This window comes from Vicia villosa, linkage group LG7 (genome assembly GCF_029867415.1).
Source record: "Vicia villosa cultivar HV-30 ecotype Madison, WI linkage group LG7, Vvil1.0, whole genome shotgun sequence".
NCBI lineage: Eukaryota > Viridiplantae > Streptophyta > Magnoliopsida > Fabales > Fabaceae > Vicia > Vicia villosa.
Window position 1 is genome coordinate 113,678,793 of NC_081186.1, and position 15,544 is coordinate 113,694,336.

Genomic DNA, 15,544 nt, shown 5'->3' on the forward strand with positions numbered 1-15,544 from the left:
AAATTTATTTTGATATTTAATTCTTAGTATGATATTTTAGAGAATATGGTTTTATATGATATTGTAGTTTAATTCTAATTTATAGTAAATTATCTAACTCTAGAATTTTTATATATGCTAACAACTTAATAAGCCTAATTTTAATGAGATGTCTATAAATAGAGCTCTTTAATTTATTTCATCAAAAATTTGATTTGTGTATTGACACACATTTTTTATTTTCACTTTCTCTCTTCAAGCTACAATCAGAGATGTCAATGAGTTTGCAAATCAATGCATCAAACTTTGAAGAGTTTGATAAAGAAATATCTCTTTTAGGATTTTGTTAAAAACTAAACCTTTTGTAGTTTTCTTTTTGCATATTAATTATATGAGAAATGCTAAATGGAACGAAACAAATTCGTGAAATTGAACGCGAATGACATGGATAAGCTTTGGATATCAATTTCTCTTTCTCTATAAATTTTCTGGTGAGAAAATTTTCTCTCTTTTTTATTACCACATTAATTAATATTTTTATTACCAAATTCAAATAGGTGGCCTTTTGATTTATGGCTTGAGAATCATATGGAAGCTATAAAAATAAAACATAAACTTATTATTCCAATCATATGAAGGTTGAAATAAAAATCTAAAAGATAAACATACACTTTTATTTCTATAATATAACTTTTAAAAAAATAAAAATATAGAACACTAACTAGATATTCTATTTATACCTGATTTAGATTAGCTTGATTTTTTTGATTTTGAATGAATGAAGCTAACTGGTTCATTCCTCCAAAAGCAACTTTCATCCCACTAAAATCATATGTTTACAAGACACGTGGCATTAGAATTTAATGTTATATTGATCATTGAACAAAAATAAACAACTGATTATAATTAAGAAAAAACAAAGAACTTCACTAACATGAACACTCTCTTGAGTGTCAACTCTCTTAAAACTCTGTGATCCCAAAACTAATTGATTTTCATTTTCTTGTACTCTTCTTTCATACATGTCCTGCAATCACATATTAAAATTTAGACTCGTACATACATATTGTACTTGAAAATGTGAATTTGAAAATAATTAAGATTACCTTGTTTTGACTTTGATAATTATTATCTTTTTGCTTTCTTTTTGCTGCAATTTTCTTCTTCACAATTTTATCCACTTTATAAGACTTTCTTTTAAAAGGAGGACGCCCTTTACTTCGAGTTACTATAGGGTCAAGAACTTTATTCACTTGACCTTGATCAAAACTATCTTCTTCCAACATGCTAGAAGATGTTTCTTTAGAGGTAAACTCAAATTTTAAATCCTTGATCCAATTCATCACTTTCAATAAATCATTTTCGGTACTTATAATATTAGAAGCCACTTCATAAAAGGCACCACAAGCTTTATCAACTCTTTGCAATTAACATTTCCTTCCAAGTGATCAAATCCACATTTAATAAGTGTATATCTTCGCTTTATATCCTTCCTCCACTGGTCGAAAATATAACAAGGTTGCACTGACTCAGTTTTACCTATGAGCTTAAGTACACAAAGAATGTGTCTACATAAAATTCCTTTAAACTCAAATAAGCAACATGTACATCGTAATTCTAAGTCTTTTTCATCTTTTTCATTGAAGGACACCTTGAATTGTGTCATTAAGTTTTCCAAATACTTTCTTACTTTCAGTAATTGAAAATATTGAACTGAAGTCATTCAATCTCTCAAAGAGAGTGTTACAATACATCATCGAAGCAACCTCCACTTGAAACTCCTTAAATTTTCCGTTGGTGAATGCTTTCTGAAATTGAGTTTCAAAGCCAAAATGACTTATACCAGCTATTGTTGTATTAAATGAACTAAAGTTTGCCTTGTTTTCCTTTTCAATTTTATCTCTCAATGCATTGTCATATTGTTCAACAAATTGTTTCAGCGTCGTTTTTGAGTTTACATATCCATCAAAAAAAGAGTTCATACTTTCACTCCGTTGTATTGTTGACATTTCAGCCCAAAAAGTGTCTTTCACATATATAGGAACCCAACGATGTCGCTCATCGAAAATTCCTTTCAACCAATCATTATCTTGAAGTGCATAGTCATCAATCATTTTTTCCCACACCTCCATAAAATTATTTTTACTTAAAGAATCATATACAACTCCATGCAAAATTGTTTTGATAGATTCGTACTCAAAACGTCTTCCCAATTTTTCCGGAATTTTTTTCATTATATGCCATAAGCACCATCGATGACGAGCTTTTGGAAAAACATCCTCAATAGCTTTTTTCATTGCTTTGTCTTGATCAGTAATTATGGCATTTGGAGCACGGCCATGCATACATTCCAACCATGTTGTGAACAACCAAGTAAAAGTTTTAGTGTCCTCATTTGACAATAAAGCACAACCCAACAATATAGATTGACCATGATGATTCACTCCAACAAATGGAGCAAAAGGCATGTCATATTTATTTGTTAAGTATGTTGTGTCAAAAGTAATGACTTCACCAAAATATTCATAAGCTGCCCTACATCTTGCATCTGCCCAAAATACATTTTGTAAACGACTTTGATCATCCACATCCATCATAATAAAATTCACTATTTTGCTTTTGCTTTTTAACAAAATAGTTTTGAATTGCTTCAGCATCTCCTACGCCAAGTCGCAACCTCCTTACTTTGTCAATATAATTTCTACAATCTTTTTCGCCAAATGTAAGATTCTCATACCCATTTGCTTCAACAACCATAGATTGAAAATTTCTGCTTACATTAATTCCAGCTCTATCATTGAGTTCCAACCTCTTTTTTATATGTGGTTCCAAATTTTTATTGCATCTAAAATACCGTGTCTTGGTTGGGCTAAGTTCATGGTTATGGTCAAGAACAACTCTTGAAATTGTAACTGCGCCATCTAAACAAATACATGCATTCAATCTAGCCTTACATTGAGTTTTTGTGATGGGATTTGGTTTCAAAAGATTCTTTGAATTGCTCACATATTTTTTCCCCTACTACATGCTAGCGTAAAATATATTTTTCCATCATCTGCATTTTTTGTACTAATTTTAGTAATTCCAAAACCCATACATCGAGCATAATTCTTGTAGTACTCAATAACTTCATCTTTAGAGTTAAATCTCATTCCAACATGAAGTTTTACATTATCATTAGAAATATTTTCTTCTAAACCATAGTCACATTGATCACTTCTTTCATTATCTTCTTCCTTGTCAGAAGACACGTGTATTTCTTCCACTATAACAATAATTTCATAATATATAAATTAATCAAATAAAAAAATAACTAACTAAAATTTTATGGAAGAGATAAAATAAATACTTAATACTTACTTGAGATGATTAGAATGTTGATGTAGATCCAACCAAATATTAGTAAAAAATTCAATGAGTGGCACAATGAAAACTTGTTATATATGTTGTGAAATTGAATAACAAGTTGAATTTTTCCTGTAAAAGCAAATACCAAAGTTTTGAGAATGAAATAGGAGTATTTAGTTAGTTTAGTGGCGGCACAGATTTTTAAGGTGAGTATGAGTTTTAACGTGGGAAAACACATTTTTAGGTTTAGTGGGGATAAATATAGCGGCAAACGGTTACAGACTGTAATTATGACGGTACATAGCAATATTTTTTTAATACAAGATAAAAAGAGAACAAAAATGTTATTTTATTAATTTATTAAATAAATAACATTTAAGAAGTACGCTCGTGAAACTCACGAACTTTTTATTCGTGATGAATAGCACTACTGTAATTATATTTCCATAATAAAAGCATGTTTTCCCCTTCTACATTTCAAGTAGTATGATTATGTTTTTTCTTCATAAATGTCTTTTTTGTTTAAATAAATAATCTTGATTGTCTAAAGAGTATGCCTACAACTTTGTTTTGCCTTGAATCTCATTAGATATTTTGAAATTTTTTTCTCACATTCAAAAGCAAAAATATTATCTCCCAAAAAGTGTCACACTTTCTAGGCCATGATTTGAATATTTTTGTTAGGCATACCTTAAGATATACATATTTCAAAGTACTTTATGTGCATCATCTAGAATAATATTTCCTACTCCATATACATACTTTATCTTGCCATAAAAATTATCTTATGCAATAATGACATGCAAAGATTAGGAAACTCTTTTTAGGATAAGAGTGTTATATTTTCTATGTAATATTACTCTTTACTATGCCATGATACCAGTAGAATTGTCCCATATCATGACATGTCTAAATATATATCTTAAGGAACTTTGTTTGTGAACACTTTAAATAAAATATGACGTCTCTCTCAAGTATGACATATTCTATTTTATACCATGATGTTTGTGCTAAAAAGCTTCATATGTTTTCTTGCCTACATGCATGTCATGTCTAAAAATAATACTTTAGGAAAACTTGCTTCACATATAGGAATCATGTTGAGACACTCTTTGTGACATATACATGCTTCGTGATAATATACCATGATATTTTTTATGATATGTTTGCTAAATATTTTCTATGCATTATGACATGCTATTACTACAGTAGTTTTGAAAAATGATTACATTTTATGTATGCTCATAATTGTTTGTGTAAGCCCTAGAGATCAATATTTTTGGTACTTATATTGAATTATTTATTAATAATAAAGGACATTTCTTTATTATGTTTATTTTTCTAAAATAATAAAGTCTCTTGAATAGCTACTTCGTTTAGTGAAATGTTAAGTGTAACTTAATAATGAGATCCATTAAACATAAGAACACTATTCTTAAAGTATTTGACTATTCATAGTCGAACTTTATTATGAAGTGGGATGACATTAAAGTATTGGTACTATTATGTAGATAGACTGATGATCACATCTCATGGATCATGGATAAGGAGTTATCAAGTCTTAACATATGTATGAATATTATGAGTAATATTTATACTGGATTAACTCGCTATGAGAGCACTACATAGAATGTTATGCAAAGTGTCATAAGTTATTTTCATGGAGATAGTGGTGTATACTATCCTTCGATCAAAAACTGCTATGGACCCTAAATGTAGAGTCGAGTATTTTATTGCTAATCAAACATTGTCCGTAACTGGATGATCATAAAGACAGTTAATGGTTACTCCACAAAGCATGCTGAGGGACATGAGTGACCTAGATGGAATTTTTCATCCTGTGAAACAAGATAAATGTCTACGGGTCCAATATTGAATTAAACAAGAATGACATGGTCTATGTCTTGTGTTCAATATAGAAAAAAGGATAAAAGGGTAATTGCATACACAAGTATTGTCACGAAAAAGATTTTGTCAGATTACATGACATTTTCGTGACTTGGATAACAGTGATATGTTCCTAGATATCACTCACTGTTAATTATGTTAAATGCTTGATTTAATATAGGGTTAATAGTCATTCACCCCCTGTCATATAGGCGAGTTTTGATTTTCCCCCCTTTTAAAAAAAATTTTTGGATTACCCCCCTGTAATTTTCGGGCACCCCCTAAGCGTGTAAAAACCAGGGGGGTAAATCAAAAATATATATTCTACAGGGGGGTAATTTTACCTCTTACGGGAAAAAGACTTAGAGTTTTAAAAATTTTAAAATTATAGGGGGGTAATCCAATTTTTTTTTTAAAGGGGGGAAAATCAAAACTCGCCTATATGGCAGGGGGTGAATGACTATTAACCCTTTAATATAATTGCCAACGTCGCGAGAACTTATATGGTCACACACAACGACAGATTGATGAAAGATAAAGTAAATAAGGAACACCATAAGGTACGGTGCACTTAAGTGAATTGTAGAACACTGTAAGGTATGATGCACTTAAGTAGAATATGAAATATGGTAAGATACCATGCGCTTAAGTGATATACAGTACATCATAAGGTATGGTGCCCTTGTACTTAAGTCGACTTTTTAGCTTGAAGTCCACACAAGTGGTTCTATAAATAGAATCCTTGTGCAGAAGCATTCTTACTTGATGAAAATTTGGTATGTGAAATTTTAGTCGTATTTTCCTTCTCTCTGACTCAAAGCCTTCATTTGTATCAGTTAGCACTGAGACTGAAGGCATATGTTCGTGTGGACTCAGTAGAGGCGTTGTTCTTCATTCAACACTCGTGATCACTACTTCAATTCATCGTTAAAGGTTTTAATCTCCACAAGAGGTAACTGTTTCTATCATTGATCATGCTCATTTGTAAGGACCAGTAAAGGGAAAAAAAATTGATTTCCGCTGCGTCTTGTATTGCTATTTCTCTTCGATTATTGCATTTGAAAATTATTATGCCATGTTTAAACACCCTTTAGGAAGTTCTATATTAAACATCTTTTATTTTTTCTATACATGCTTTGTTATGTGAAATGATCTTTGCCATACATAAATGTATCTCATCACTACTTGCTCTTACATATTTCAACACTTATGATATTATTGTTTGTAAGCATGTCATATGATTTATCCTTATTGTGATGTTTGATAAAATGTTGTATAACATATATTACTACATTGATTTGGCATGATATTTTGCGCTATGGATTGATAGAACAGAAATGCATATTTGCATCTTTTACCTGCCTTTTTGATTCCGACAAAGGGGGATAAGTAAATTTTTAGGAAAAGGGTATACACTATATCTAACTCAGAGGGAGTATTATCATTCCAAAATATATTTCTTTGTTTCTTTTACCATCTCCCCTAAGAGATGTGTTGTCATCATCAAAAAGAGGGAGAATGTGGAACCTTATTTTGCTAGTAATAGATCTTTGTTTTGATTATGACAACTATGAAGAACATGAAGAAAAAAACAAATATTTAGCATGACAAAGATACAACATAAAAAAGGAAAGATAAATATGATAACAACGGTAAAAGATCATAACATATGATATTTAACATGATAAGGATATAACAATTGTGAAAGTCAATTAATGCAATTAAACGGTTAAAGATGCAAGTCATGAGTTTGATAAAGGCTTGACAAAGTTTCAGATAAAGCTTCAGACATCAACAAAGTTCCAGACAAATACAAACAAACAAATTAAATCTAAAGCCTAAAAAAAATCTCAAAGCAAGTGTCAACATAAAAGAATCAATCATACAAGACTTAATGGAGTCAATTTCCCAAATTAGTGAGTGAAACTTTTGTAAGCGCACAAGTTTTTCTTTATAGAAGTAGGTGGCTATAAACACACACAAAAAAATTTTATAAAATGTTTTGAAAATAATAAAGCCTTTATAAGTATATATAGAAGTTGCATATAAAGAGATGAGAGCATTCAAAAATCTAAAAAATATTTTTTGACTGGATCTAATCGATTGTGTCAATTGATTAGATTGACGCGTTTTTGAGAAAAAAGGAAATTTGAATGTACTCAATCGATTAGCAATTGATTCATATCACTTCTTACCTATTTTAGAACTCATACCCATTACATTTAAATGATCCAATAATTTGGCTTAATCGATTAGGAACTGACATTTTTTATTTAACGAGGTTTCCTCTTTTGGAGGATTTCAAGCCTATAAATAGAGGTATCATTTCTCATTTCATTTCATCCAGAATTAGATACGTGTATTGACACACACCCACACACGTACACACACACACACCCACACACGTACACACACACACTCTCTCTCTCTTTCTCTCTGAGGTTTTATTTTCACTTTCTCTCACTAATTCTTATAGCAAAATGCTTTTGTGAGGGAAGATCTTTTGTGAGTGAGGTTTATTTGTAACTTTGAATGGGTAACATTGTATAAGTTCTTCAAGAATGTTGTTTATGCATCTTGGATGAACACAACCCATTTAGGAATAAAAATATATGGTTGGAAGCTAAACCTGTTAAAAAGCTTTGGTTGGGGATTGTGTGATCAGTTCCTAATATTTAGTTAGGTTACAGATCGTTAATATTGTTGAACTTTCCTTAAGGTTGTTGTAAAACCTTGTTCATTTTAAGGATGAATTTTTCCAATATAGATGACTTTACCATTAGGTTCATGGTTAGCCCGTTTAAAACCATAGTTTAGAAGACCAGCTTGTTAAAATATCAAGAGATTATTGGTTATCCTATTAAACAAAATTGAGCTCAGATATTTTGTGGAGAGAAGATTTATCGCTTCAATCTACCGTTTGGAAGGAAGCTTGGTCACTTCAGTCTCAATATTTCAATGTAAAAGATGCAAACGATCATATCTTCTGTCTTGTATTATCATGGTTGTAGGACAACCATCATTTCCTTGCATAAGGGGGTTCGTGAGCTTCACCTACTAAAAGGTCTCAAATAATTAATGAAAACTCTCAAGATCAATCCTTGGGGAGAGAAGTAAGTCCTTTAGATTTGAATGAACCTCTATAATTTTCGGTAATTTTCTTCTTTCCTTAAACTCTTTAAATTCTGCATTTTATTTCAGTTTTTTCCGCTGCTTAGATATAAAAAAATATTTTTCAAACTCTGATTTTAATCTCGAAAAGTTTTCAAAACTATATTTTTCCAAACCACACAATTCACCCACCTCTTATGTGTGAAATTTCAAGTCCAACAATATCAATTGCAGTTAGATGAGATTTTCTAGGATCAGGATGGAAGCAAGCACATAATCAAACACAAAATAGAATATCATGTCTAAAGCCTATAATATATACAAGATATCCTATCATACATCTGTATACCTTTTTATCAATCTTAGTGTTGTTTTCATATTTGTTCAGGGTATTAGTAGGATGCATTAGAGTCGCCATAGTTTTACATTCCATTATATGGAATTTCTTTAGATGCTCATTTATATATTTGGTTGATGAATGTTTATTCCATATATGCTTGGGTGATTCAAATTCATAAGAACTTTAGTTCTCCTATCAAAGCTCATTTCAATTCAACATGCATATTCTCAACAAATTCTCAACATAAGTGACATTAGTTGAACAAAAAATATATCATTGACATATATTTGTATAATTAAAATTTTATTTTTAGTTATCTTACTGAGTAATATTTTTTCAACACACCCTATTGAAAAATTATTTTTAAAGAGAAATTTACTTAGTCTATCATAACAAGCTCTATGAGCTTGTTTAAGATCATATATTTGATCTTTTCAACTTAAATATTTGTTTTTGAGTATTTGATATATGCAAATCGAGGAGGTTAATTTAAACACACTTCCTTACTAATATATCCATTTAAAATGAACTTTGAACATCTATTTGATATAACATGTTAACATGATTAACTTAAAAAAGATGATAACAATGTAATAGTTTCTAAGCTGACAACAAGTGCAAAAATTTCAGTGTAAGCTATAATTTCATGCTGACTATAGTCCTGAACTATTAGTCTAGCTTTGTTTGTTACCACGTGACTTTATCCGTCCAACTTATTTATAAAAACTCTTTTAGTTCCAATAGCGTGCTTTTCTTGTGGTTGTGCTATAAAGTCCCAAAGTTCATTACTTTAAAATTGGTTGTTCTTCTTGCATGGCCACAATCCATCAATTATATTCTAGGGCTTCCACCATAAATGTTGGTTGAATCATAAAAATGAGTCCTTCTAGGGAGGCTTCATTTATGAAGGATGATTCGGTTCTTAGAGGGTCATATTTTTCAATGGTTTGATCTTCTATATCTGATGGTTTGCATTTTTAAAATTGATATAAGTGTTGCTTCCTCATCATATGAGACAATTGAAATTGCGACTTCGATAATAATGTTATTCTCACACTTTTTTATTTGTGCTTTGATGTTTTTGTAACATTTTTGATTTGTTGTAATTTAATTTATTGTGACAATAAATTAAGGATTTAATAAGTTTTTGTTCCCTACAAAATTATCAAATTTTGTTTTTGTCCCCTATTAAAAATGACATATTTTGGTCGTCATAAAATAATTATGCACGTAGTTTTAGACTTTTAGTCTCTGCTGTTAAATCAATGTATGATTATTTTACAGATAGAACATTATAAAAATTTCCTTAAAAAAAAAAACTCAAAAGTTGATTTCTAAGTCAAGATTTGTCTTACTTTTATCAATATCTATTGAAATTTAAGAAATTCATATTTAATTCTTCTCATTTTAAAAAAATCTATAATTTGGTAAAAAAATGTTTTATAGTATTTTAAACAAGTATGAAATAAATTATTCTAAAATTTAAAAATTTAAGAATAATTAAATAATTTTTAAAATTTTAAAAAATAACAGGGTCTAAAACTGCATGCATAAAAATTTTGTAAGGACTAAAATATATTTTTTTCAATAAAATTAAAAATAAAATTTGAGATATTTATAGGGACCAAAAAATATTTAATTCAATTGAATTATTCATTGTAAATTATATCATGTGACATTCCTTAGCATTATATTTTTCATAATAATCAAAGTTTAATACGAATTTTATATATATATATATATATATATATATATATATATATATATATAATATGAATTATTATTGTTTTTCCTTTTCTCATAAATAGTTATAGTATATTTTGATTGCATTTGACTCTGTAGGTATAATATAATTTGATTAAATTTTAAATTATTGTCCAATAAAGAAGAAGAAAATTTATTTTACCTATCCAGAAACTATGAATATTAAATTATATAAAATAAATAACATTCGTTTTTTATTCATATATAATATTTAAATAGATTAAAATAATAGCTATAAATTACTAAAAAGAATATATTCTTTTGTTGTTGCTAAATCTATTTTTATTTTGTTACTTTTTATATATTCATTTTAGTTGTTCTTATCACATTTAGATCATTTTATAAATACATGTTTTTCTCTATATTTTTTTAGAACTAGATTTTTAAATAATCATTTTATATTTTAGTTAATTTTTTTTGGCTTAATTACTACATTTTTAGTTTTTCTATTTTACTCTATTTAAAAAATTAGTCATCATTTTTTCTATTTTACATTTTTTATTTTTAAAATTGATTGTTTGTCAGTTTTTAAAAAACATGTCATTTGTAAGACCTGATAAATCATCTTATAATTTTTTTTGTATGACATTAAAAGTAAAAGGTAACAAGTCAATAGTTTTAAATACAAAATGTGAAAAATGGATCAAAAGGTATTACGAACACATAAAAAATTTTCTTTACAAAAATATGAGAAAAAATCAAAACTATTTAAATTTGAAATAAAAGAATTATTTTTGTGAATATAGTAAAATAGAGGTATTAAAATTTTAATTAAATATTTTTAATCTTTATTTTCTCAATTAAATAAAATGTAAATAAGTGACCTAAATCATTTTATTTTTTAAAATACATTTTACAAAAATATTCAATAACATAATTTTTTTTAATATTAAAATATTTATTTTATTATTATTTCAATAAAAATAATTAATTTTAAACATTAAATAATACTTGAAACAAAAACAATTCTTAAAAGGATGAATCATGTGTTGAGCGACAGGTCTACTGACAAAAACAATTCTTATCCAATGAATATAAGAGATGGCTAAAAGTAGGTCATTTAAATTTATTTATTTTAAATTAAGACTTATTAAAAAAAATTCCGAAAAGGGGTAGAAGCAATTAATCATTCGTTTATCCATCTATTAATTTATGTATACGTCTACATAAAAATTCTGTTTTGAAATAATTTTAGCATTTCAAGAAAAATGGCCATTTCAAGGATGATACTAAGTTTATAACTCAATGCTCCTAAATTTAGGAGTGTTTCTAGATTATACATAACCTTAATGTTCAGCTTATTTAAGACATAATCTTAAATAGACATAATCTTATCATATTTTGCAGGTAATAGGTCTTTGTTTTGATGATGAGAACTATGAAGAACATGCAGAAAAACATATTTAGCATGACAAAGATATAACATCAGAAAAAAAAGGATAAATATGATAACAACGGTGGAAGATTAAAATATATGGTATTCAACATGATAAAGATGCAACAATTGTGAAAGTCAACAAATGAAGTTAAGCGGTTAAAGATGCAAGTCATGAGTTTGATAAAGGATTGTCAAAATTTTAGATAAAGCTTCAGACATCAACAAAGTTCCATAAAAAGATAAACAAACAGATTACATCTAAAGTCTAAAAAGAAATCTCAAAGCAAGTGTCAACACAAAAAACTAAATCAGACAAGGCTTAATGGAATCAATTTTCCAAATTAGTAAGTGAGTGAAACTTTTGTAAGCGCAAAAGTGTTTCTTTATAGAAGTAGTTGGCTATAAACACACATACACACACTTAAAACCTTTTTATAAAGTGTTTTTAAAATAATAATGCCTTGAGAAGTATATATAGAAGTGGCATATAAATAGATAAGAGCATTCAAAAAGTCAGAAAATATTTTTTTGACCAGATCTAATCGACTAGATTGGCCCGTTTTTGAGGAAAAAGGAAATTTGAATGTATTCAATTGATTATCAATTGATACATATCACTTCTTACCTATTTTGAAACTCATAATCGTTAAATTTAAATGATCTAATCAATTGGCTTAATCGATTAGTAACCGTCATTTTTTATTTAATGAGGTTTTCTCTTTTGGAGAATTTAAAGCCTATAAATGATGTCTCATTTCTCATTTCTCATTTCATTTCATCTAGAACTAGATTTGTGTATTAACATACACAATCTCTCTCTCTCTCTCTCTCTCTCTCTCTCTCTCTCTCTCTCTCTCTCTCTCTCTCTCTCTCTCTCTCTCTCTCTCTCTCTCTCTCTCTTCTCTCTCTCTCTCTCTCTCTCTCTCTCTCTCTCTCTCTCTCTAAATTTTTATTTTCACTTTCGCTAACTAGTTCTTATAGTAAAATGCTTTTGTGAGGGAAGATCTTTTGTGAGTGAGGTGCGTGATCAGTTCCTAATATTTAGTTAGGGTTAAAGATCGTTTATATTGTTGAACTTCCCTTAAGGTTATATAAAGCATTGTTCATTTTAAGGATGAAGTTTTTCAATATTGATGAATTTACCATTAGGTTCATGGTTAGCCCGTTTAAAACCATAGGTTAGAAGATCAACTTGTTAAAATCTCAAGAGATTATTAGTTATCCTGTTAAACAAAATTGAGCTCAGATATTTTATGGAGAGAAGAGTTATCGCTTCAATCTACCGTTGGGAAGGAAGCTTGACCACTTCAGTCTCAATATTTCAATGTAGAAGATGCAAACGATCATATCTTTTGTCTTGTATTATCATGGTTGTAGGACAACCACCATTTCCTTGCATAAGGGGGTTCGTGAGCTTCACCTACTAAAAGCTCTCAAATAACTAATGAAAACTCTCAAGATCAATCCTTGGGAGAGAAGTAAGTCCTTTAGATTTGAATGAACCTCTATAATTTTCGGTAATTTTCTTCTTTCCTTAAACTCTTTAAATTATGCATTTTATTTCAGTATTTTTTCGCTACTTAGATATAGAAAAATATTTTTCTAACTCTGATTTTAATCTTGAAAAGTTTTCAAAACTATATATTTTTTTTAAACCACACAATTCACCCACCTCTTATGTGTGAAATTTCAAGTCCAACAATATCAATTGCAGTTAGATGAGATTTTCTAGGATCACGATGGAAGCAAGCACTTAATCAAACACGAAATAGAATATTATGTCTAAAGCCTATAATATATAGAAGATATCTTATCATACATGTGTATACCTTTTTATCAATCTTAGTGTTGTTTTCATATTTGTTCAGGTACAAGTAGGATGCATTGGAGTCGCCATAGTTTTACATTCCATTATATGGAATTTCTTTAGATTCTCATTTATATATTTGGTTGATAAATGTTTATTCCATCTATGTTTGGTTGATTTAAATTCATAAGAGCTTCAGTTCTCCTATCAAAGTTCATTTCAATTCAACATCCATATTCTCAACAAATTCTCAACATAAGTGACATTAGTTGAACAAAAAATGATATCATTGACATATATTTGTATAATTAAAATTTTATTTTTGGTTATCTTACTGAATAATATTGTTTCAACACATCTTATTGAAAAATTATTTTTAAAAAGAAATTTACTTAGTCTATCATACCAAGCTCTATGAACTTGTTTAAGATCATATATTTGATCTTTTCAACTTAAATATGTGTTTTTGAGTATTTGATATATGCAAATCGAGGAGGTTAATTTAAACACACTTCCTTACTCATATATCCATTTAAAATGAACTTTGACATCTATTTGATATAACATGTTATCATGATTAACTAAAAAAGATGATAACAATAACCTGACAACAAGTGCAAAAATTTCAGTGTAAACTATAATTTCATGTTGACTATAGCCCTGAACTATTAGTGTAGCTTTGTTTGTTACCACGTGACTTTATCCGTTCAACATATTTCTAAAAACTCTTTTAGTTCCAATTAAATGGTTTTCTTGTGATTGTGGTATAAAGTCCTAAAGTTCATTTCTTTAAAATTGGTTGAGTTCTTCTTGAATGGCCCCAATCCACCCATTATATTCTATAGGGCTTCCACCATAAATGTTGGTTGAATCATAAAAATAGTCTTTCTAAGGAGGCTTCATTTCTGAAGGATGATCCAGTTCTTAGAGGGTCATATTTTTCAATGGTTTAATCTTCTATATCTGATGGTTTGCATTTTAAAAGTTGATATAAATGTTGCGACGTCGATAATAATGTAATTCTCACACTTTTTATTTGTGCTTTGATGTTTTTGTAACATTTTTGATTTGTTGTAATTCAATTTATTATGACAATTAATTTAAGGATTTTACTAAGTTTTTGGTCCTTATAAAATTACCAAATTTTGTTTTTGGCCCTTATTAAAAATGACATATTTTGGTCCCCATAAAATAATTATGCACGTAGTTTTAGTTTCTGGTGTTAAATCGATATATATTTTTGAATGATTATTTTAGATACATGTCTAGAACATTATAAAAATTTCCTTAGAAAAAAACTCAAAAGTTGATTTCTAAGTCAAGATTTGTCTTACTTTTATCAATATCTATTTAATTCTTCTCATTTTAAAAAAGTCTATAATGTGGTAAAAAAATATTTTATAGTATTTGTTCTGGACCGGCCCAATTCAATCAATTGGGTCATTCCCGCCTTCGGCCCAACACGCTTCAGGACGCACGTGATGGTTTCTAGCCGACTTGATTAGGCATACATGACAAGTAACCGACCACGAGGACCCCTCGTGCTCAGTAAACAACTATTCTACGCGTCTCCTAAATATTCGCCCTAAAAGGAGGCGTCCAATCCGTTCTAAAACATCCTATAAATAGTCCTCTATACACAGAGGGCAAGGTAATCTTTTTCTTACCACTTAAACCCCATTACTTTGTTGTACCTTGTGGAATACATACTTACTTTGGCATCGGAGTGCCTTGCAGGTACAACACATTTTTCTCCATATTCGTCATCTCGAACTTCAAGCCTTCATTGTTGCTGGCCACCTGATCTGCTCGATAAGATCAGTGGCGCCGTCTGTGGGAAATCTTGCTCCCCCGTTCCTCTTTCTTGCACCTTCTTGATCCATTTTTGCAACGTGCAAGAACCCAGGAACCAAAGCTTTAACCAAATCAT

General features: G+C 29.1%; 1 pseudogene; it reads right to left on the minus strand.

The window, feature by feature from the left end:
- Nucleotides 1–221: 221 nt before the first annotated feature.
- Nucleotides 222–15,497, minus strand: LOC131620009 (protein FAR-RED IMPAIRED RESPONSE 1-like; annotated as a pseudogene).
- Nucleotides 15,498–15,544: the final 47 nt, after the last annotated feature.